General features: G+C 42.0%; 1 non-coding gene and 4 pseudogenes across 1 annotated transcript; all 5 read left to right on the top strand.

Annotated features, from left to right (window-relative positions):
- Positions 1-17,482: 17,482 nt before the first annotated feature.
- On the top strand, positions 17,483-17,673 carry LOC140397855 (U2 spliceosomal RNA). Its single transcript, XR_011937280.1, has one exon. It is a non-coding gene; the product is annotated as a U2 spliceosomal RNA (small nuclear RNA).
- Positions 17,674-18,461: 788 nt separating this feature from the next.
- On the top strand, positions 18,462-18,584 carry LOC140397418 (U2 spliceosomal RNA; annotated as a pseudogene).
- Positions 18,585-22,113: 3,529 nt separating this feature from the next.
- On the top strand, positions 22,114-22,290 carry LOC140397264 (U2 spliceosomal RNA; annotated as a pseudogene).
- A 736-nt stretch (positions 22,291-23,026) lies between these two features.
- LOC140397420 (U2 spliceosomal RNA) lies at positions 23,027-23,159 on the top strand (annotated as a pseudogene).
- A 598-nt stretch (positions 23,160-23,757) lies between these two features.
- Positions 23,758-23,936, top strand: LOC140397373 (U2 spliceosomal RNA; annotated as a pseudogene).
- The last annotated feature ends 715 nt before the right edge of the window (positions 23,937-24,651 follow it).

Genomic DNA, 24,651 nt, shown 5'->3' with positions numbered 1-24,651 from the left:
AGAAAATCAAATGTATTTAAACAGTGCCCTACGGTAAATCAAATGCATTTAAACAGGGCCCTACAGTAATTCAAATGTATTTAAACAGTGTCCTACGGTAAATCAAATGGATTTAAACAGTGCCCTATAGTCAGTCAAATGCAGTGTCCTCAGTAAATCAATCGCTTTTACAAAGTGCCCTCCAGTAAATCAATGCTCTTAAATAGTGCCCTACAGTTTTTCAATCGCATATAAACCGTGCCTCAAAGTAAATAAATCGCATTTAAACAGTTCCGTGCAGTGAACCAAATGTTTTTAAACAGTGCTTTATAGTAAATCAAATGGATTTACAGTGCCCTGCAGTAAACCAAATGCATTTCAACTGTGCCCTACAGTTAATTAAATGTGCTTAAACAGTGCCATGCACAACACAAATGCAGTTGAACAGTGTCCCACACTCAATCAAGTGCGTTTAGAAAGTGCCCTGCAGTAAACCAAATGCATTTCAACAGCGCCCTGCAGTAAATCAAATTCATTTAAACAGTGTCCCAGAGTAAATAAAATGCATTTAAACAGTGCCCTACAGTATATCAATCGCATTTAAACAGTGGCCTACGATAAACCAAATACGTTTATCCAGTACACTACAGTAAATCAAATGCATTTAAACAGTGCCCTACGGTCAACCAAATACATTTATACAGTGCACCACAGTAAATCAAATGTATTTAAAAAGTTCCCGACACTAAAGCAAATGCATTTAAACTGCGCTCTGAAGAAAATCAAAAGCATTTAATCATTGCCCTACAGCAAACCAAACGTATTTAACCAGTGCCCTAATGTAAAATCATTTGGATTTAAACAGTGCCCTGCAGTAAATCAAATGTATTTACACCGGACCCTAAAGTAAATCAATCACATTGAAACAGTTCCGGACAGTAATCCAAATGTATTTAAACAGTGAGCTACAGTAAATCAAATGCATTTCAACCGTGCCCCACAGTAAATCAAATGTTCTTAAATATTTCCCTAGACAATACAAATGCAGTTGAACGGGGTCCTGCACTAAATCAAATGCATTAAGAAAGTGCGCCGCAGTAAACCAAATGCATTTAAACAGTGCCCGACACTAAAGTAAATGCATTTAAACAGTGCCCGACACTAAAGCAAATGCATTTAAACAGTGCCCTACAGTATATAAAATGCATTTAAAGTGCCCTACTGAAAATCAAATGCATTTAAACAGTGTCCCACGGTAAACTAAAGGCAGTTAAACAGTGCCCATCACTAAATCTAATGTATTTAAACAGTGTCCTACAGGAAATCAAGTGCATTTAAACAGTGCCCAAATGGAAACCAAATGAATTTGAACAATGCGCTACATTAAAGAAAATGTTTTTAAACTGTGCCCGACAGCAAATCAAAGACATTTAGACAGTGCGCTACAAAAAATCGAATGCTTTTAAATAATGCGCTACAGTGAACCAAATGCCTTTAAACAGTGCCTGACAGTAAACAAATAGCATTAACAGCGCATTCCAGGAATTCAAATGTACTTAAAGAGGGTCCTAGAGTAAATTAAATGCATCTAAACAGGGCTCGACTCTAAATCAAATGTCTTGAAACAGTGCTCAACTGTAAATCAAATTTATTTAAACAGTGCCCTCCAGTAAATCAAACGTATTTAAACAGTGTCCTACAGCAAATCAGATGCATTTAAACAGTGCCCGACCGTAACCCAAATGCATTTAAACAGTGCCCTACGTTAAGTCAAATGCATTTAAACAGAACCCTACAGTAAATAAAATGCATTTAAACAGTGTACTGCAGTAACTCAAATGCATTTAAACAGTGTCCTACAGTAAATCAAATGCATTTAAACAGTGTCCTGCAGTAACTCAAAAGCATTGAAACAGTGTCCTACTGTAAATCAAATGCATTTCAACAGTGTCCTACGGTAAATCAAATGCATTTAAACAGTGTCCTACGGTAAATCAAATGCATTTAAAAAGTGTCCTACTGTAAATCAACTGCATTGACGCAGTGCCCTACAGTAAATCAAATGCATTCAAACAGTGCCCTATCGTAACCCAAATGCGTTTGAACAGTGATCTACGTTAAATCAAATGCATTTCAACTGGACCCTCCAGTAAATAAACTGTATTTAAACAGTGCCCGACAGTAAATCAAAGATAGTTAAACAGGGCCCTGCAGAAAATCAAATGCATTTAAATAGTGCCCCCGAGTAAATCCACTGTATTTAAACAGTGTCCTACAGTAAGTCAAACACATTTAAACAGTGCCCCCGAGTAAATCCAATGTATTTAAACAGTCCTACAGTAAGTCAAACACATTTAATCAGTGCCCGACAGTAACCAAACACATTTAAACAGTGCCCTGCAGTAAATCCAATGCATTTAAACAGTGCCCGACAAAAAACAAATGCTTTTAAACAGTGCCCGACAAAAAACAAATGCCCTTAAAGTGTCTGACAGTAAATCATACAAATTTAAACAGTGAAATGAAATGAAAATCGCTTATTGTCACAAGTAGGCTTCAAAGGAAGTTACTGTGAAAAGCCCCTCGTCGCCACATTTCAATGTCTGTCCGGGGAGTCGGTACGGGAAATACGGGAAACAGTGCCCTGAAGTAAACCAAATGCATTTCAACAGTGCACATCAAAAAATCTAATGTATATCAACAGTGCCCGACAGAAAATCAAATGTATTTAAACAGTGCCCTACGGTAAGTCAAATGCATTTAAACAGCGCCCTATAGCAAATAAAATTCGTTTAAACGGTGCCCGACAGTATATCAATCGCATTTATACAGTGCCCTACAGTAAATCAATCGCTTTTACAAAGTGCCCTCCAGTAAACCAAATGCGCTTAAATAGTGCCCTACAGTTTTTCAATCGCATATAAACCGTGCCTCAAAGTAAATAAATCACATTTAAACAGTTCCATGCAGTGAACATATTGTTTTTAAACAGTGCTTTATAGTAAATCAAAAGCATTTACAGTGCCCTGCAGTAAATAAAATACATTTAAAGTGCCCTACTGAAAATCAAATGCATTTAAACAGTGTCCCACAGTACACTAAAGGCAGTTAAACAGTGCCCGTCACTAAATCTAATGTATTTAAACAGTGTCTTACAGGAAATCAAGTGCATTTAAACAGTGCCCAAATGGAAACCAAATGAATTTGAACAATGTTCTAATTTAAAGAAAATGTTTTAAACAGTGCCCGACAGTAAATCAAAGGCATTTAAACAGTGCGCTACAGAAACTCAAATGCTTTTAAATAATGCGCTACAGTGAACCAAATGCCTTTAAACAGTGCCTGACAGTAAACAAATAGCATTAACTGCGCATTCCAGGAATTCAAATGTACTTAAAGAGGGTCCTAGAGTAAATTAAATGCATCTAAACAGTGCTCGACTCCAAATCAAATGTCTTGAAACAGTGCTCTACTGTAAATCAAATTTATTTAAACAGTGCCCTCCAGTAAATCAAACGTATTTAAACAGTGTCCTACAGCAAATCAAATGCATTTAAACAGTGTCCTACAGTAAATCAAATGCATTTAAACAGTGCCCTACAGTAAATCAAAAGCATTTAATCAATGCCCTACAGCAAACCAAACGTATTTAACCAGTGCCCTAATGTAAAATCATTTGAATTTAAACAGTGCCCTGCAGTAAATCAAATGTATTTACACCGGACCCTGAAGTAAATCAATCACATTGAAACAGTTCCCGACAGTAATCCAAATGTATTTAAACAGTGAGCTACAGTAAATCAAATGCATTTCAACCGTGCCCCACAGTAAATCAAATGTTCTTAAATATTTCCCTAGACAATACAAATGCATTTGAACAGAGCCCTGCACTAAATCAAATGCATTAAGAAAGTACGCCGCAGTAAACCAAATGCATTTAAACAGCGCCCGACACTAAAGCAAATGCATTTAAACAGTGCCCTACAGTAAATAAAATGCATTTAAATTGCCCTACTGAAAATCAAATGCATTTAGACAGTGTCCCACGGTAAACTAAAGGCAGTTAAACAGTGCCCGTCACTAAATCTAATGTATTTAAACAGTGTCCTACAGGAAATCAAGTGCATTTAAACAGTGCCCAAATGGAAACCAAATGAATTTGAACAATGCGCCACATTAAAGAAAATGTTTTTAAACAGTGCCCGACAGTAAATCAAAGACATTTAAACAGTGCGCTACAGAAAATCAAATGCTTTTAAATAATGCGCTACAGTGAACCAAATGCCTTTAAACAGTGCCTGACAGTAAACAAATAGCATTAACAGCGCATTCCAGGAATTCAAATGTACTGAAAGAGGGTCCTAGAGTAAATTAAATGCATCTAAACAGTGCTCGACTCTAAATCAAATGTCTTGAAACAGTGCTCTACTGTAAATCAAATTTATTTAAACAGTGCCCTCCAGTAAATCAAACGTATTTAAACAGTGTCCGACAGCAAATCAGATGCATTTAAACAGTGCCCGACCGTAACCCAAATGCATTTAAACAGTGCCCTACGTTAAGTCAAATGCATTTAAACAGAACCCTACAGTAAATAAAATGCATTTAAACAGTGTACTGCAGTAACTCAAATGCATTAAACCAGTGTCCTACAGTAAATCAAATGCATTTAAACAGTGTCCTGCAGTAACTCAAATGCAGTTAAACAGTGTCCTACTGTAAATCAAATGCATTTAAACAGTGTCCTACGGTAAATCAAATGCATTTAAACAGTGTCCTACGGTAAATCAAATGCATTTAAAAAGTGTCCTACTGTAAATCAAATGCATTGACGCAGTGCCCTACAGTAAATCAAATGCATTGAAACAGTGCCCTATCGTAACCCAAATGCGTTTGAACAGTGATCTACGTTAAATCAAATGCATTTAAACTGGACCCTCCAGTAAATAAACTGTATTTAAACAGTGCCCGACAGTAAATCAAAGATAGTTAAACAGGGCCCTGCAGAAAATCAAATGCATTTAAATAGTGCCCCCGAGTAAATCCAATGCATTTAAACAGTGCCCCCGAGTAAATCCACTGTATTTAAACAGTGTCCCACAGTAAGTCAAACACATTTAAACAGTGCCCTGCAGTAAATCAAATGCATTTAAACAGTGCCCTACAGTAACCAAATACATTTAAACAATGCCCTGCAGTAAATCAAATGCATTTAAACAGTGCCCGACAAAAAACAAATGCTTTCAAATAGTGCCCGACAAAAACCAAATGCCCTTAAAGTGTCTGACAGTAAATCATACAACTTTAAACAGTGAAATGAAATGAAAATCGCTTATTTCACAAGTAGGCTTCAAAGGAAGTTACTGTGAAAAGCCTCTCGTCGCCACATTCCGATGCCTGTCCGGGGAGCCGGTACGGGAAATACGGGAAACAGTGCCCTGAAGTAAACCAAATGCATTTCAACAGTGCACATCAAAAAATCTAATGTATATAAACAGTGCCCGACAGAAAATCAAATGTATTTAAACAGTGCCTTGTGGTAAGTCAAATGCATTTAAACAGCGCCCTATAGCAAATAAAATTCGTTTAAACGGTGCCCTACAGTATATCAATCGCATTTATACAGTGCCCGACAGTAAATCAATCGCTTTTACAAATTGCTCTCCAGTAAACCAAATGCGCTTAAATAGTGCCCTAAAGTTTTTCAATCGCATATATACCGTGCCTCAAAGTAAATAAATCACATTTAAACAGTTCCATGCAGTGAACCTATTGTTTTTAAACAGTGCTTTATAGTAAATCAAAAGCATTTACAGTGCCCTGCAGTAAATAAAATGCATTTAAAGTACCCTACTGAAAATCAAATGCATTTAAACAGTGTCCCACAGTACACTAAAGGTAGTTAAATAGTGCCCGTCACTAAATCTAATGTATTTAAACAGTGTCTTACAGGAAATCAAGTGCATTTAAACAGTGCCCAAATGGAAACCAAATGAATTTGAACAATGTTCTACTTTAAAGAAAATGTTTTAAACAGTGCCCGACTGTAAATCAAAGGCATTTAAACAGTGCGCTACAGAAAATCAAATGCTTTTAAATAATGCGCTACAGTGAACCAAATGCCTTTAAACAGTGCCTGACAGTAAACAAATAGCATTAACTGCGCATTCCAGGAATTCAAATGTACTTAAAGAGGGTCCTAGAGTAAATTAAATGCATCTAAACAGTGCTCGACTCGAAATCAAATGTCTTGAAACAGTGCTCTACTGTAAATCAAATTTATTTAAACAGTGCCCTCCAGTAAATCAAACGTATTTAAACAGTGTCCTACAGCAAATCAAATGCATTTAAACAGTGTCCTACAGTAAATCAAATGCTTTCAAACAGTGCCCTATCGTAACCCAAATGCGTTTGAACAGTGATCTACGTTAAATCAAATGCATTTAAACGGGACCATCCAGTAAATAAAATGTATTTAAACAGTGCCCGACAGTAAATCTAAGATAGTTAAACAGGGCCCTGCAGAAAATCAAATGCATTTAAACAGTGCCCCCGAGTAAATCCAATGTATTTAAACAATGTCCTACAGTAAGTCAAATACATTTAAACAGCGCCCTACAGTAAATCAAATGCATTTAAACAGTGCCCTACAGTAAATCAAATACTTTGAAATTGTGCCCGACAAAAACCAATTGCCCTTAAAGTGTCTGACAGTAAATCGTACAAATTTAAACAGTGAAATCAAATGAAAATCGCTTATTGTCACAAGTAGGCTTCAAAGGAAGTTACTGTGAAAAGACCCTCGTCGCCACATTCCGATGCCTGTCCGGGCAGTCGGTACGGGAAATACGGTAAGCAGTGCGCTGAAGTAAACCAAATGCATTTCAACAGTGCACAACAAAACATCTAATGTATTTAAAAAGTGCGCAACAGAAAATCAAATGCATTTAAACAGTGCCCTATAGTAAGTCAAATGCATTTAAACAGCGCCATGCAGAAAATCAAATGCATTTAAACAGTGCCCTGCGGTAAGTCAAATGCATTTAAACAGCGCCCTATAGCAAATAAAATGATTTAAACAGTGCCCTACAGTATATCAATCGTATTTCAACAGTGCCCTCAGTAAATCAATCGCTTTTACAAAGTGCCCTCCAGTAAACCAAATGCTCTTAAATAGTGCCCTACAGTTTTTCAATCGCATATAAACCGTGCCTCAAAGTAAATAAATCACATTTAAACAGTTCCCTACAGTGAACCAAATGTTTTTAAACAGTGCTTTATAGTAAATCAAGTGCATTTGCAGTGCCCTGCAGTAAACCAAATGCATTTCAACTGTGCCATACAGTAAATTAAATGTGCTCAAACAGTGCCATGCACAACACAAATGCAGTTGAACAGTGGCCCACACTCAATCAAGTGCATTTAGAAAGTGTCCTGCAGTAAACCAAATGCATTTAAACAGCGCCCAGCAGGAAATCAAATTCATTTCACCAGCGCCCTACAGTAAATCAAATTCATTTAAACAGTGCCCCCAGAGTAAATAAAATGCATGAAAACAATGGCCTACGATAAACCAAATACGTTTATCCAGTGCACTACAGTAAATCAAATGCATTTAAACAGTGCCCTACAGTCAACCAAATACATTTATACAGTGCACCACAGTAAATAAAATGTGTTTAAACAGTGCCCGACACGAAAGCAAATGCATTTAAACTGTGCTCTGGACAAAATCAAATGCATTTAATCAGTGCCCTACAGCAAACCAAACGTATTTGACCAGTGCCCCAATGCAAAATCACTTGGATTTAAACAGTGCCCTGCAGTAAATCAAATGCATTGAAACAGTGCCCTACAGTAAATCAAATACATTTAAACAGTACTTTATAGTAAACCAAATGCATTTAATCAGTGCCCTACTGTACATCAATCGCATTTAAACAGTGTCCTACAATAACCAAATGCACTTAAATAGTGCCCTACAGTACATCAATCTTATTTGTTATGGGTCAGGGTTTAGAGATTCCCAAAGTGTATCATGGACTTCACCTGACCCACCTGTCCCAGAACTTTTAATAGACTGTGGTATGGGGAGCACACGGCCCACTCTACAGCGGTGGTACAGCAGAAATGGAAAATATATTTTAAATAACAAATCGATGTTTATTCTATGAATTTAAGTTAACCTTTTTAAAACATACAGTAAACATCTTAGCAACCATTAATTCAACTACAACCCCCAAAGAATACAACGCTAAGTAATGCTTACGCTGTCCTTTTAACATCCAGAAGACTTACAATAAACAGAACCTTTAACAGAAGCACATCTGGTTAACGTCACTCCTGAAAACGGTTATAATTCTGACATCACCAAATGATCAAGAGATAGACGCATCATGGCAGAGAGATCAAGAGTACACCGGCTCTGTCTGGCTTCAGCTCCAACACTGAAACTAAAACACACCCTGCAGCAATCAGCCTAAAACGAAAGTAAAAAGCTGCCAGACAGCCCAGCACGACCCATACTCTGACGTCACTGATAAACACCCGTTTCTTAAAGGTACATTTCTTAAACACCCATTTCTTAAAGGTACTCTCACATGGCACCACCGCCCAAGAAAAAAAAACCATCAACTTCAAGATGGTTTCATTTTTCACCTTGTCACTATCCTTTAAGAAATGCACGAAGTAAACACACTTTTGCGTTTCTAAAAACAACACACGCTAACAGGGATAATAATATAGTCCATTTTTGTTCTTCTTCCTTAAACTGAAGCACTTCTCGATTGACAGTCACTTTCAACATGAAATTTTACTTAAATGTTCAATGAAATTCACTCATGCCAAGAAATCGCATTATTTCCCTATGTTTGAGGGTGTCGGAAACTTCGCAATGAAAGTGACTTGGGTTTTTTCAAATTCACTTTTGGCTAGGTTAATCACCAAACCCGCCTCCTGAAGTCGATGGAATAATTCCATCAGACGTTTCAACTGTTCTTTTCATGTCTGGCTGAAAATTATCAGATCGTCGATGTATACCACACAATTGGGTAATCCTGAAACAACTTTGTTAGTTAACCATTTAAACGTGGCTGGGGCGTTTTTCATGCCAAATGGCATAACTTTGAATTGTTATGCACCATCTGGAGTCACAAAAGCTGAAATCTCCTTCGCCCTTTCGGATAAAGATACCTGCCCGTAACCCTTAAGTAAATCCAGTTTGGAAGTAAAAGCTGATTGTCCCACTTTCTCAAGACAATTCTCCAAACGTGGGATAGGGTAAGAGCCCGTTCTTGTAACTGCATTAACCTTTCTATTGTCCACACACAACTGTTGGGTACCGTCTGGTATTGGTATCATCACTATGGGCGAGCTCCATTGGCTGCAACCCACTTCAATTATGCCATTTTAAAGCATAATCTCAATCTCTTTGTTAACCTGTGCCAATTTGAAAGGATTAAGTCTATATGGATGTCGTTTGATTGGAACAGCATTTCCCACATCTACATCATGTATAGCCATTTTAGTATTTCCCAATTTATGTCCACAAACTTGCCCATGTGATAACTTTGAGGTCAGTCCGTTTTTCCACTGGAAGTTAACTCTACAATTTATCCCAATTTTTAAGAACATCCCCGTTTTCCAATTTAATTTGAGGTATGTCAAATTCACAGTAATCTTGATTTGGTTGGTCATTTTGAGTTAGAATCATTAAAACCTTTTTCTCTCCTTCCCTTTCCAAGTACCTTTTAAGCATATTCGCATGACACACTCGGTGAGTCTTCCTTTTATCTGGTGTTGTCACCACGTAATAAATTTCACTTAATTTCCTTTCAATCTGATATGGTCCACAAAACCTAGCTTTTAAAAGTTCACCTCCCACTTGGAACAATACTAAAGCTTGATCTCCACAGACAAAACTACGAACTTTGGATTTCTTGTCCGCTCCCCGTTTCATCGCATTTTGTGCAACTTTTAAATGTTTTCTAGCCAATTGACCTGCTCTAGTTAATCGTTCCCTAAAATTTGACACGTAATCCAATTATGTAATTTCTGATTTCTCACTCACCAATTTTTCCTTAATCAATTTAAGTGGTCCTCTTACCTCATGACGAAAAATTAGTTCAAAAGGACTAAATTTGGTTGACTCATTAGGTGTATCCATAATTGCAAAAAGTACGAATGGACTTTCTTTATCACAATCCTCTCAATAATCGTGACACTAAGCCCTCAACATTGCCTTTAATTTCTGACGCCACCTTTCTAAAACTCCCTGCGATTCTGGGTGGTACGCAGTTGATTTAAATTGTTTCATTCCTAAACTATCCATAACTTCTTTGAATAATCAGGAGATAAAATTTGATCCTTGATCCGGTTGTATTTCTGTGGGTCGTCTATTGCTGGTAAATAATTTAAGTAATTCTTCCAGAATCCTTTTAGCTGGAATGTTACTGGAATGGCCTCCGGAAACCTAGTAGACACCTCCATTATCTTCAAAAGATATTGATTCCAACTTTTTGTTTTAGGAAGTTGTCCTACGCAATCAATTAGGACCCTTGTAAAAGGTTCCTCAAATGCTGCATCGGGTATTAAGGGTGCTGGTTTTATCACTGCTTGAGGTTTCCCTGTCACCTGACATGTGTGACATGACTGACAACATTTAATTACATCTTTCTGGCGTACAGGCCAATAAAATTGTTTTTGTATTTTAGCTCAAGTTTTCTTTATTCCCAAATGAGCTCCCACTGGTACCTCATGTGAAACTCGCAACACCTCCTTTCCATACCCAATGGCAATACGACTTGATGAACTTCTGCCCACTTTTCATCCGCCTGCATATATAAACGTCTCCATTTTCTCATCAAGCCATTACTTTTACGGTAATAACACTCTGTTATACACTCTTCCGTGTATGTTTCTGATATCCGTTTTATTTCTATACCTTTCTGTTGTAACTCTGCCAATTTTCATGAACTAAAAATATCCGCCTCATCCTCTACCTGATCTTTTTCTTTGTCAACCATCTGATCAAAAATCGGTTCTGATAATTGCACTTCAACTTCATCTTCACTCTCTGAATTCCCCTCCTGTCTTAACCTGTTACTTTGCGACCTTGTAACTACAGAATACGGAAAAGTACTTCAACATTTCAGTTGTCTGATTTCCCACTGGATTATCAACCACCGTGGGCATCACTCCCACCTGCGATTCAGCTATATCATTACCCAAGATAAACTGTATTCCTGGACAAGATAGTTTCTCTATTACTCCTACTACCACCTCACCACTCTTCACTGGACTTACCAACCTTACCTTATATAATTGAACACTACTCCTCTCACCCTGAATTCCACATATTACCACCTTTTCTGGCAGCATTCTTCCCAAACACCATAACTCCTCATCTCCGACCATTAAAGATTGACTAGCTCCCGTATCTCTTAAAATTGTGTCTTCTTTACCTGCTCCTCATGATACACATGAGTAACCTTTACCAACACAAGTAAATTCTTGAAAGAGATCTGGCACCATTTGATCAATCACCTCTTGATCAGGTGTACAATCTTTTGCACCTCCTTCGCTTCTTTTGGGCTTTCCTTTACCACTTTAACTACCCCCACTTTCTTATCCTGTTGTACCACATCAGCCTTCCCAGCGCTTTTCTTCAAGCACCAACACTGTGACTTTACATGGCCTAGTTTATTACAGTGAAAACATTTGAACCTTTTCATGTCTCTTCCACCCTCCTGGATTTTTACTCTGAGGTGCACTGTCCTTATTATATCCCATCACATCACCTTTACTTTTACCACTTGAGTTTTTCTCATGTCCCCAGTTTCTATCCCTCACAGGCTGAAACTGATGCCGGAAACCAAGCTTTGATTTATGAACTAATTCATAATCATCTGCCATTTTGCTGCTAATCTCGCAATTTTAACCCTCTGTTCTTGCACATGAGTGCTTACTGCATCAGGAATTCAATTTTAAACTCCTCCAAAAGCATAATTTCTCTGATAGCTTCATACGTTTGGTCTATTTTCAAATCCCTTATCCACCTATCAAAATTAATTTGTTTGAGCCTTTCAAATTCCATGTATGTATGACCAAATTCTTTCTTTAAATTTCTAAACCTTTGTCTGTGAGCTTCGTGCACGAGTTTATATGCACCTAAGATGGATTTGGTCACCTTCTCATACGTCCCAGACACCTCCTCCGGTAGTGATGCAAACACTTCACTAGCTCTACCTTCCAGCTTTGTTTGAATCAGTAATACCCACATGTCCTGGGGCCATTTTATTGGTTTAGCCACCTTCTCAAATTAAATGAAAAAGGCTTCTCCCTCCTTCTCGTCAAACCTTGGCAATGCTTGGACATATTTAAATAAATTTCCACCAAGCCTTCAACTTTGACGCTCTTTCTCACTATCCTCATCACTATCATCCAACTGTACGTTTCCCTTTACGTCTACCAATTTTAACTGACTGTCATTTTTCATGGTCATTTTCTGAAGTTCAAACTCTCTCTCTTTATTTTTGTCCCCTGGTCTGTATCTCCCTTTATCTTTATCTTTGTTCTGCTGGGGCTATTCTTTCTTTTCTCACCTTTTCTATTTCTTCTCTCTCTCTCTCGTTCATTTTCGTCTCTCTCTCTTTCTTATTCCTCTCTATCTCTTTCTTTCTCCCTTTCTTTTTCCTACAGGAAACTAAAGGCATTTAAACAGTGCCCTACAGTGAATCAAATATCCAGAAACAGTGCCCCAGAATAAATCCAGAGTATTTAAACAGTACACTGCAGTAAATCAAATATAATTAAATAGCGCACAACAGTCCATCAAATGTATTGAAACAGTGCCCTCGAGTAAATTAAATGCATTTCAACAGTGCCTGACTGTAAATCAAATGCATTTAAAAAGTGTCCTACGTTAAGTCAAATGCATTTAAACACTGCCCTACAGTAAACCAAATGTTTTTAAACAGTGCTTTATAGTAAATCAAATGCATTTAAATAGTGCCCTACAGTAATCCAAATGTTTTTAAACAGTGACACAGTAAATTAAATGTATTTAAACAGGCGCTACAATAAATCAAATGCATTTAAACATTGACACAGTAAACTAAATGCATTTAAAAACTGCCCTGAAGCAAATCAAATGCATTCAAACAGTGCCCTACAGTAAGCCAAATATATTTAAATAGTGATTTATAGTAAATTAAATTAATTGCATTTAAACAGTGCCTGACAGTAAATCAAAAGTATTTATATTTGAGCCCTAGAATAAATTAAATGCGTTAAACAGTGCCCGACACGAAATCAAACGCATTGAAACAGTGCCCGACACAAAATCAATCGCATTGAAACAGTGCCTTACAGTAAGTCAAGAGCATTTAAACAGTGCCCGAAAGCAGACTAAAGGCATTTAAACAGTGCCCTACAGTAAACTAATTGCATTTAAACAGTGCCCGATACTCAAATGCATTTAAATATTGCCCTCCTGTAAATAAAATGCATTTAAACAGTGTTCTACGTTAAATCAAATGCATTTAAACAGTGCCCTACAGTAAATCAAATGCATTTAAACAGTGACACAGTAAATCAAATGCATTTAAACAGTGCCCTACTGTAAATCAAATGCATTTAAACAGTGACACAGTAAATCAAATGTTTTTAAACAGGCGCTACAATGAATCAAATGCATTTAAACAGTATCCTACAGTGAACTAAATTCATTTAAAAAGTGCCCTCCAGTAAATCAAATGCATTCAAACAGTGCCCTCCAGTATACTAAATGCTTTTAAACAGTTTCCGACAGTAAACTAAATACATTTAAAGAGTGCCCAACACTCCAATGCATATAAGTAGTGCACTACAGTAAATTAAATGAATTTAAACAGTGCCCTGTAGTAAACCAAATGCGTTTAAATAGTGCGGTGAAGTAAATAAAATGCATTTAAACTGTGCCCTACAGGAAATCAAATGCATCTAAACAGTGCCCTACAGGAAATCAAATGCATTTAAACAGTGCCCTTCAGGAAATCAGATGCATTTATACAGTGTCCTACAGCAAATCAAATGCATTTATACAGTGCCCTACAGCAAATCAAATGCATTTAAACAGTGCCCTACAGGAAATTAAGTGTTTTTAAACAGTGCCCTCCAATAAACCAAATGCATTTAAACAGTGCCCTATAGCCAATCAAATGTATTTAAACAGTGCCCTACAGTCAAACAGACCTTATTTAAACAGAGCATTACAGTAACACACCAATTAAAAGTGCCCTACTGTAATCGGACTTAAAATGTGCCCGATAATAAATCATGTTTATAAACATTAAACTTGTTTATGTAAAGCGAATTGCTTTGGAGACCTAAAAAAAACACCTTTCTCGAGGCCAGTATATGCCCTTCCAGAAACTGAACGGGATCCAGCCAAATTAATGCTGTTCCATATTTCTATCCAGCATATTAATTCTGCTCCATTTTAATATGCAGCCATATTAATACGGCTCCATATTAATACCGTTCCATGTTACTGCTCTTCCACATTAATCCTTTTCCATATAGTCCTGTTATATTTGAGTACGGTGCCATATTAATGTCCAGTCATATTAATACTGCTCCAATTTAATACTGTTCCATATTAATTCTGTTCCATATTAAAATGCAGCCATATTAATACTCTTCCATATTAATACTCTTCCATATTAATACTGTTCCATATTAGTGCTGCTTCATTTTAAGACCGTTACAAATGAGTACTGTTCCATATTAATGTCCAGCATATAAACACTGTTCCAAATTAATACTGTTCCATATTAGTACTGTTCCATATTAGTATCTGGTCATATTAATATCCGGCTATATTAACACTGTTCCATAGTAATACAGTTCCATATTAACATCCAGCCACATTCCATATGAATAATAATCATCTTTGTCACAAGTAGTCTTACATTAACACAACAACGAAGTTACTGTGAAAAGCCCTTCGTCGCCACATTCTGGCGCCTGTTCGGGTACACAGAGGGAGAATTCAGAATGTCCAATTCACCTAACAAGCACGTCTTTCGGGCCTTGTGGGAGGAAACAGGAGCACCCGCAGGAAATGCACGCAGACAACGGGAGAACATGCAGGCTCCGCAAAGAGAGTGACCCAAGCTAGGAATCAATTCTGGGGCCCTGGAGCTGTGAAGATATGGTTCCATATTAATACTGTTCCATATTAGTACTGTTCCATATTGATATTCAGCCATATTAATACTATTCCATATTAATACGGTTCCAAGTTAATATGCAGCCATATTAATACTGCTCCATATTAATAATGTTCCATATTAATATCCAGCCACATTAATGCTGTTCCATTTCAATATGGTTCCATATTAATATGCAGCCAGAATACTACGTTTTTGCTCAATGCCTGCTACCCCGCCCCCCACATGGAGGTTGGACATGGCCCGACTTGCCCGTAAGGCTTTGTGCAAGAAAATATCACAGGCCACAGATGACTTTATTATTAATAACTAGAATGCTGTGATCAGGGGTGATATCATTGCCTAGAACGCACCTAGACACAAGGTAGAGAGGGCGTCTAGGCGACAGTTGTGGACTCCATACTGGAGGTAGACGGGCGATACTCTGAGGACTCGCCCAAAGAACTCCTGGCGGAGAGGAAAAAGCTACAAATGGACTTTGACCTGCTCTCCACGAGGGAAGCAGTGCAGCAACTCCGCCAGGCACGGGAGGCCCTTTACGAACACGGAGATAAAGCCAGCCACTGCTGGTTCACCAGCTGAGAAAGCAGGCAGCCACGGGGGTAATAGCTCAGATTAGAAGCAGCAGACCGAATCCAGTGGCAGAGCTAAACAATGTCTACGAGGCATTTGAGACGCTCTACCAGGGTTTATTCACCTACAAGCCCTCAGCTGAGGGATGAAACTGTTCATCGATGGACGGGACACGCCAGTTGTGAGGCAGACTGAAAATGGGACTGGAAGCACCAGTAAAACTGGGAGAAGGATAGCGCAGTGGTGAGCTCACGATCCTCATGGTCCCGCCCGCCCCACACATCCCTGTGACGATGGATGTGGCTGTCCTGCAGCCCAGTTGTGTGTAGAAGCTGGGATTCGCCTTTCTGGAGCTGCAGGAGGTTAGGGGGAATTTAAACACGTCTTCAACGTCATTAAGATTTTTTTTTAAAGATAGAAATGGATAGATCCTCTGACCCTAATTGCTCTACTGCATAAATCCCACCTTAGTTAGTGTCCCAATCCACTGGACTTTCCACAATACCAAATCCAGCAATACTCAGGAAGAATCATTGTTTTCCTATCCAGCCGACTGTTCTATATTGAAGAAGCTGGTGAACTTCAGAAGGACAATTCTGCCTTCCTATCCACACTGCTGTTCACACATCAGTGCACAACGTCCAGATATACTTTGGCCTGACTTTTCTGTGTCATTTTTGGCTCTATTGTTCATAAAAACATTTCAAGCTGAGCTGTACAAGATCTGCGTGTCCCCACTGCACTCTGCTGAACACATCCAGATATAGTCTGGAGCAATATTTCGCTGTTCCGTTCTAACCTGGTGCTCCAACGGACACATGCACCTGCCCTGCAGCCGAACCTGTATGTGTTTCATTTCCCAACCACTGTCCACACCCACTGACCCAAGCTGTACTTCAGAAGCCAATCTGTCTGTGCCATTCGCCTTGGATTGTTTCGGAATCCCACGTCAGGCTCGAATGTAGGTTACGATTCTTTATAGAATCATAGAATCCCTACAGTGCGGAATGCGGGTCATTCGGCCCAACGAGTCTGCACCAGCCCTTAGAAAGAGCAACCTATTTAAGCCCACACCGCAACCATATTCACATTCCCGCAACCCAAACTTACCTAAAGGACAATTTGGCACGGCGAATCCACCTGACCTGCACATATTTGGACTGTGGGAGGAAAACAGAGCACCCAGAGGAAGCCGTGTCAGAGAAAGTGCAAACTCCACATGACAGACATCCGAGGCTGGAATTGAACCTGGGTTGCTGGCGCTCTGAGGCAAGCGTGCAAACCACTGTGACACCGGATTGCAGCCGCCTGGACTCTGCGCTGCACAGATTCACCGTGTGGAACAATCTCTGGGGTCTCTGACAGCCTCTTTTCTGTTTTACAATGAAATACACAGTTCTTAAAATTAAGAGTAGTCAATTATTTTTCCAATTTATGGTGGCTAATCCACCTACCTCCCACATCTTTGAGTTGTGGGGTGAGACCCAACAGAACCGGGGAGAATGTGCAAACTCCACGCGGCCAGTGACCCGGGGCCGGGGTCGAATCCGGGTCCTCGGCGCAGCGAGGCAATGTGGACTGGGAACTTAAGGAAATTAGGAGAGCAAAAACGGTACATGAAAGGAGACAGGCAGGTAAAATGAACGAAGTCCTAAGTAGTTTTACCAGCTCATTATGTGTAAAAGGATAACTAGGGGAATAGCCGGAAAACATGGGCTATCGCTTCTCGGCCTTTTGGTTCTGATCAAGTGTAGTATCTGTTCTTGTCAGTTTAATATCTGGTATGTCCCCTATCTGGGGACCGAATATTAAATTGATTTTTGGGACTCGGAGATGGTTCAGGGACTTGCTTCTTCCGCTCCACGCATCAACCTCGTCTTGCAATGCTTCCAGGAATGGTGCCTTCACCCCGCTTTGGGGAGCAAAAAGTACAAATGCAGAAAATGGCGGAAAACCTGGCTTCCCCTCTTCTCTCTTGTCCAGTTGTCTCATCCTGACCAATTTAAGGCCTTTCAGGCTCCAAAGCATTGCTAGCTTTTCTGCTGGCCGGCACTTCGAGCACTAATGTTGCGAGCCGATGTACTCGCGGACTTTCGGCAGCCAGGCTCCGTTTTCAGCTGATATGCCACACAGATTTCCTGCTGCTTTTTACAGGCCACTCACCCTCACCCCAGGATGCCGACTTGCCTTCTCCTCATTTCAGGAACCACATCCCTTCATCCTGCACAGCAGGGAAGTGTGGCGACAGACTGAACGGCATCCTGATTTAGATGTAGGCATACCTTCACGACGTCTCTTTTCGTTCCCCTGACGCCACGCCCAACACGCCAGGGTGGAGCTCAGTGGGACTAGACATTGCCGCCTGTTGGATTTCGCCAGTACTTGCTGCTTGCACGGATTGCCCCTTGTTCGGCAAAGCTGTAGGTCCTTCGACTCCCTGCGTTGGGTGTTACTGGGCCGTCACAGCGTCTCCATGTCATCTGATGACGACAGTGGAAGACGTGCCAGACGATGTCTCCCTGTTGTGTGTTACTGGTTCTGCATGCACAGACTACACCGTGCTCGACCAAGCTGGAAGTCTCTTGACCAACAGTGACCGTAGGGACTAAAAGTTCCAAAGCACAGTCGAGCGCAGCAAGGTGCACCTGAATGTCGGTGGACGAGGAGGACAAGATCCATAGCCGGAAAATATGGGTTATCGCTTCTCGGCCTTTTAGCGCAGATCAAGTGTAGTATCTGTTCTTATCAGTTTAATGGCAAATGTAAAAGCTGACCTACTGTTCCTGGAGGAGTGCGGAATTCCGCACCTCAGCAACTACAGGCGCTGGTCGAGCTGGTGGTCCCACGGGCCATCCATCGGGTCGGGAGGAAATGACTGCCGCTCCTCCGGCCTGGGTATTCTGCTGCGGGGAGGCAACTTCACCATCTCCGACGTTAAGGAGGTGGTGGGCGGGCGCCTCCTCGTAGCAGACGTGAAATACAAAAACACCCCTCTCAGACTTATTAATGTGTACGCCCCGGCCGTAAAAAGTGAGCGGCTGGCAGTCCTTCAGCAACTCCCACTGCTGTTGGCCACCTCCAAGCCGGTCATCCTGGGTGGTGACTTCAACTGCATCATCGATGCGGCTGGACGATCCAGCAAAGCCGACAGCAAACTAGACGCTACGTCCAGACTCCTGATGGAAACGGTAAAAGACGCCAAGCTGCTCGACGTCTGCTGCAACCCTGCAGACGGAGCGCAGCGTAGATACACATGGTCACGGCCAGACGGGTCCGTCCGCTCCAGGATAGACTTCTTTTTTGTGTCCCGAGCTTTCACGGTCAGGTCCACCGACGTAACGCCGGTGTTCTTCTCTGACCACTGCCTCCTACTGGCCGACTGCCACCTGCAGGAAGACCAGGGGGTAGGCAGGGGGACGTGGAAGCTAAATGTAAAACTGCTGACCCCTGAGAACATCGAGGAACTCAGGAGGGATTACAAAGGTTGGAGAACCGTGAAACCCCTCTTTGAGGCCCCACATCTCTGGTGGGAAGCAATCAAAGGGAATATCAATAGGTTTTTCATCCTCAAGAGCGTTCAAAAGGTGAGAGAGAGACGAGGGATTATGTCCAGGCTCCAGAAAAGTATGCAGAATTTGCTCCAGCTGCAGTCGATGGGGGTGGATGTCAAGGAGGATCTCCAAGAGGTGAAGAGCCAGCAAGCCTCGCTCTACACCTCGGAGGCCTCCAAGGTTATCTTCCGTTCCAGAGTCCGCTCCGTGGAGCAGGACGTAAAGTGCTCACGCTTCTTCTTCCAAAAGGTGCGCAGAGAGACCTCTGTGATCAGCAGCCTGAAGGAAGAAGAAGGCTCTGAAAAGTCATCGCAGTCTGACATCCTGAGGATCAGCCAATCCTTTTATGCCGGACTGTATGACCTGAAGCCAACAGATAGCACTGTTTCCCAGACCTTCCTGTCGACTATCACGGATGTCATAGGCGACAGCGAGCTGGAAAACCTGGACAAACCACTAACTCTGGACGAGCTGACAAAGGCCGCCAAGTCCTTCGAGACGAGTAAAACTCCCGGAAGCGACGGCTTACCGGTTGAGTTGTATTCGGCTCTGTGGGACTGGATCGGCCCAGACCTGCTGGAAGTGTACGAGAGTATGCTTCTGGAAGGCAGCATGTCAGAGTCCATGAGGAAAGGCATCATCACCCTCATCTACAAGCAGAAGGGGGAAAGGGAAGAAATTCGAAATTGGCGACCCATTTCACTGTTGAATGTGGACTACAAAATTCTAGCCAAGGTCATCGCCAATCGCGTCAGGTCTGCTCTGGAGTCGGTGATCCACCCTTACCAGACCTGTGCTGTACCCGGCAGGAAAGATCTCTGATAGCCTCGCGCAACTCAGGAATACGATCGCCTACGTGCAGGACATGGGGGTGGACACTTGCCTCATCAGCCTTGACCAGGAGAAGGCTTTTGACAGAATATCACACACCTACATGATGGATGTGCTCTCCAAAACGGGGTTTGGGGAGGGAATTCGCAATTGGATCAAACTGCTTTACACAAACATCTATAGTGTAGTCTCAATCAATGGGTGGGAATCAGAAAAGTTCCAGATAAAATCTGGAGTCAGGCAGGGCTGCCCTCTCTCCTCTGCCCTTTTTGTGTGCTGCATAGAACCTTTTGCCGAGTCCATCAGGAGGGATCCGGGCATAAGAGGAGTGACGATCCCAGGCAGTGGAGGCATGCAAGTCAAGGCCTCCCTGTACATGGACGACGTTGACGTCTTCTGCTCGGATCGTGCGTTTGTGAGCAGGCTATTGACCACCTGCGACCAGTTTGAACTGGCCTCGGGAGCCAAGGTAAACCGTGGCAAGAGCGAGGCCATGTTCTTTGTGAACTGGGCCGACCGGTCCTTTGTCCCCTTCACTGTCAGGTCAGATTACCTGAAGGTGCTCGGGATATGGTTCGGAGCTGCTGGGGCGTGCACCATAACCTGCGAGGAGCGCTTAGCAAAGGCAAGGCAGAAACTGGGCTGGTGGGAGCAACGCTCCCTCTCCATTGCGGGCAAAACCCTGGTCATCAGGTGTGAGGTACTCTCGGTGCTACTGTACGTGGCGCAGGTCTGGCCCATAACCCGACCCTACGCCACAGCAGTCACCCGGGCCATCTTCAAATTTATCTGGCGATCCAAGATGGACCGTGTCCGAAGGGACACCATGTACAAACCTCTGGAGAAGGGAGGGTGGAACATACCCAATGCCTCCCTCATCCTGTTGGCCACCTTTGTGTCCAACTGCATCAAGCTGTGTGTGGACCCCCAGTATGCAAACACCAAGTGTCACTACATACTGAGGTTCTACCTGTCCCTGGTGTTGCGAAGGATGGGCCTGGCCTCATTGCCGCTGAACGCTCCAAGTAGTTGGACCGTACCGTACCACCTGTCCTTCGTGGAAAAGTTTTTGAAAAAAAACACCTTTGACCACAAGGCAATGAAGCAGTGGTCAGCACGTAATGTCCTCGAGGCCCTCAGGGAAAAGGAGACCGTGGAGGACGTTGGATGGTTCCCTGAGCAGACTGCCAGAGTCATCTGGCAGAACGCCTCATCACCAGAACTTTCAAACAAGCACCAAGACCTAGCTTGGCTGGTGGTGAGAAGGGCCCACCCTGTCAGATTCTTCATGCACACCCGAAGGCTCTGCACCAATGCACGCTGCCCTCGGAGTGGCTGTGGGGGAAATGAGACGGTCACACACCTCCTTGTGGAATGTGCCTTTGCAAAGAAGGTCTGGAGAGAGATGCAGTGGTATTTGTCAAGGTTTATCCCAAACAGATCTGTGACACAGGACTCTGTGCTCTACGGACTGTTTCCAGGGACACACACCGAGACAAATATCAACTGCTGCTGGAAGGTCATCAACTCGGTGAAAGACGCTCTTTGGTCTGCCCGAAACTTGCTGATCTTCCAGTGCAAAGAATTGTCCTCGACCGAGTGTTGCAGACTGGCACATTCCAAGGTCCAGGACTACGTGCTGAGGGACGCACTCAGGCAAGGGGCAGCTGCCGCCAAGGCGCAAAGGGGAAAGACCACTGTGTAAAGTCTTTCCAGCAAATGTACACCGAGGGGCGCGTAACAGTGTAAACCCCCTCGGTCTGGGCAACCAACACTCCAATGTATAAAACAAACATGCCACTGTAAATATTTAAGAAGGAATTGTAATGTAAAGAGTGATATGTGTATGACAAGATCAAAATTGAATGAAACAAAGTCAAGGCAACATGTAACCCTGCCGGAAATGTACAGTCAAGACAATTTGAAATGTTTCTGTAATGCTTATGATCAATTTTTATGAATAAAGTATATTTTTTTGAATTAAAAAAAAATCTGTTCTTATCAGTTTAATATCTGATATGTCCGCTATCTGGGGACCGACTATTAAATTGATTTTTGGGACTCGGAGATGGTTCAGGAGCGTGCTCCTTCCGCTCCACGCATCAACCTGGTTTTGCAATGCTTCCAGGAATGGTGCCTTCACCCTGCTTTGAGGAGTCAAAAAGCAGAAAATGGCGCAAAACCTGGCTTCCCCTTTTCTCTCTTGTCCAGTTGTCTCATCCTGACCAATTCAAGGCCTTTCAGGCTCCAAAGAATTGCTACCTTTCCTGCTGGCGGGCGCTTCGAGCACTAATGTTGCAGCTGATATGCCACACAGGTTTCCTGTTGCTTTTTACAGGCCACTCCCCCTCACCCCAGGATGACGACTTGCCTTCTCCTCACTTCAGTTACCACAGCCCTTCATCCTGCACAACAGGGAAGTGTGGTGACAGACTGAACGGCATCCTGATTTGGATGTAGGTATACCTTCACGGCGTCTCATTTCGGTATCCTGACTCCACGACCAACACGCCAGGGTGGAGCTCAGGGAGACTAGACATTGACCCCTGTTGGATTCCGCCAGTACTTGCTGCTTGCACGGATTGCCCTTTGTTCGGCAAAGCTGGAGGTTTCTTCGGCTCCCTGCGTTGGGTGTCACTAAGCCTTCACAGCGTCTCCATTTCTTCTGGTGATGACAGTGGACGGCCTGCCAGACGATGTCTCCCTGTTGTGTTTTACTGGTTCTGCATGCACAGACTCCACCGTGCTCGGCCAAGCTGGAGGTCTCTTGACCAACAGTGACCGTAGACTAAAAGTTCCAAAGCACAGTCGAGCGCAGCAAGGTGCACCTGCATGTCGGTGGACGACGAGGACAAGAGCCATAGCCGGAAAATATGGGTTATCGCTTCTCGGCCTTTTGGCTCAGATCAAGTGTAGTATCTGTTCTTATCTTCATGCACACCCGAAGGCTCTGCACCAATGCACGCTGCCCTCGGAGTGGCTGTGGGGGAAATGAGACGGTCACACACCTCCTTGTGGAATGTGCCTTTGCAAAGAAGGTCTGGAGAGAGATGCAGTGGTATTTGTCAAGGTTTATCCCAAACAGATCTGTGACACAGGACTCTGTGCTCTACGGACTGTTTCCAGGGATACACACCGAGACAAATATCAACTGCTGCTGGAAGGTCATCAACTCGGTGAAAGACGCTCTTTGGTCTACCCGAAACTTGCTGATCTTCCAGTGCAAAGAATTGTCCTCGACCGAGTGTTGCAGACTGGCACATTCCAAGGTCCAGGACTACGTGCTGAGGGACGCACTCAAGCTTGGGGCAGCTGCCGCCAAGGCGCAATGGGGAAAGACCACTGTGTAAAGTCTTTCCAGCAAATGTACACCGAGGGGCGCGTAACAGTGTAAAGCCCCTCGGTCTGGGCAACCAACACTCCAATGTATAAAACAAACATGCCACTGTAAATATTTAAGAAGAAATTGTAATGTAAAGAGTGATATGTGTACGACAACATCAAAATTGAATGAAAGAAAGTCAAGGCAACATGTAACCCTGCCGGAAATGTACAGTCAAGTCAATTTGAAATGTTTCTGTAATGCTTATGATAAATTTTATGAATAAAGTATATTTTTTGAAAAAAAAAAAAAAAAATCTGTTCTTATCAGTTTAATATCTGATATGTCCTCTATCTGGGGACCAATATTAAATCGATTTTTGAGACTCGGAGATGGTTCAGGGATTTGCTTCTACTGCTCCGCGCATCAACCTGGTCTTGCAGTGCTTCCAGGAATGGTGCCTTCACCCCGCTTTGGGGAGCAAAATCAAGTACCAGAGGATACAATCTCAGACTAGAGGGGTGATGCTTTAAAACCGAGTGAGGAATTTCTTCAGCCAGATGGTAGTGAAGCTGTGGGGCTAAATCACTGAGCTTATTTAAGACAGAGATAGATGGGTTATTGATTAATAAGGAGGTCAAGGTTATGAGGAAAATGCAGGAGAATGGGGATGTGAAAAACATAAGCCATGATTGAATGGTGGCGCAGACCCGATGGGCCGAGTGGCCTAATTCTGATCCCACGTCCTATGGACCAATGGTCGTATATGTCCAAGTCGGTTTGAAATGTTGCTTTGGGAGTCTTCCTCCATTATTCTTATCGAAAATGATCTTTGAGGGAATGAAATGATCTGAGGAACAGGCGGGAAATTACATTGAGGCAGAAGCTCAGGTTGATCGGCGGAGGAGGAATGAGTGGCCGTGTGGTCTCCTCGTGTTGTTATTTGTTAACAGTTCAGTTGCCACATTACTCGCTGGCAAATATAGCTGCATGAGAATATTTTTAAGTTACAGCATTACAACAGATATTTATATTGTTCATGGAAACAGTTCATTTTATTCCAAATATTCAAAAGTTATATAATCTTAGATGTATCGAACGAATCTCAAATCATCGTCTTTTACTTCCAATAACACCGACCCAGCCTATCCAATTATTACGAACTGTAAACTGTTTCGAAACG

This window comes from Scyliorhinus torazame, chromosome 20, assembly GCF_047496885.1.
Source record: "Scyliorhinus torazame isolate Kashiwa2021f chromosome 20, sScyTor2.1, whole genome shotgun sequence".
Classification (NCBI taxonomy): domain Eukaryota; kingdom Metazoa; phylum Chordata; class Chondrichthyes; order Carcharhiniformes; family Scyliorhinidae; genus Scyliorhinus; species Scyliorhinus torazame.
The sequence above is the reverse complement of the archived record's forward strand: the minus strand, read 5'-3'. Positions and strand labels throughout refer to the sequence as shown.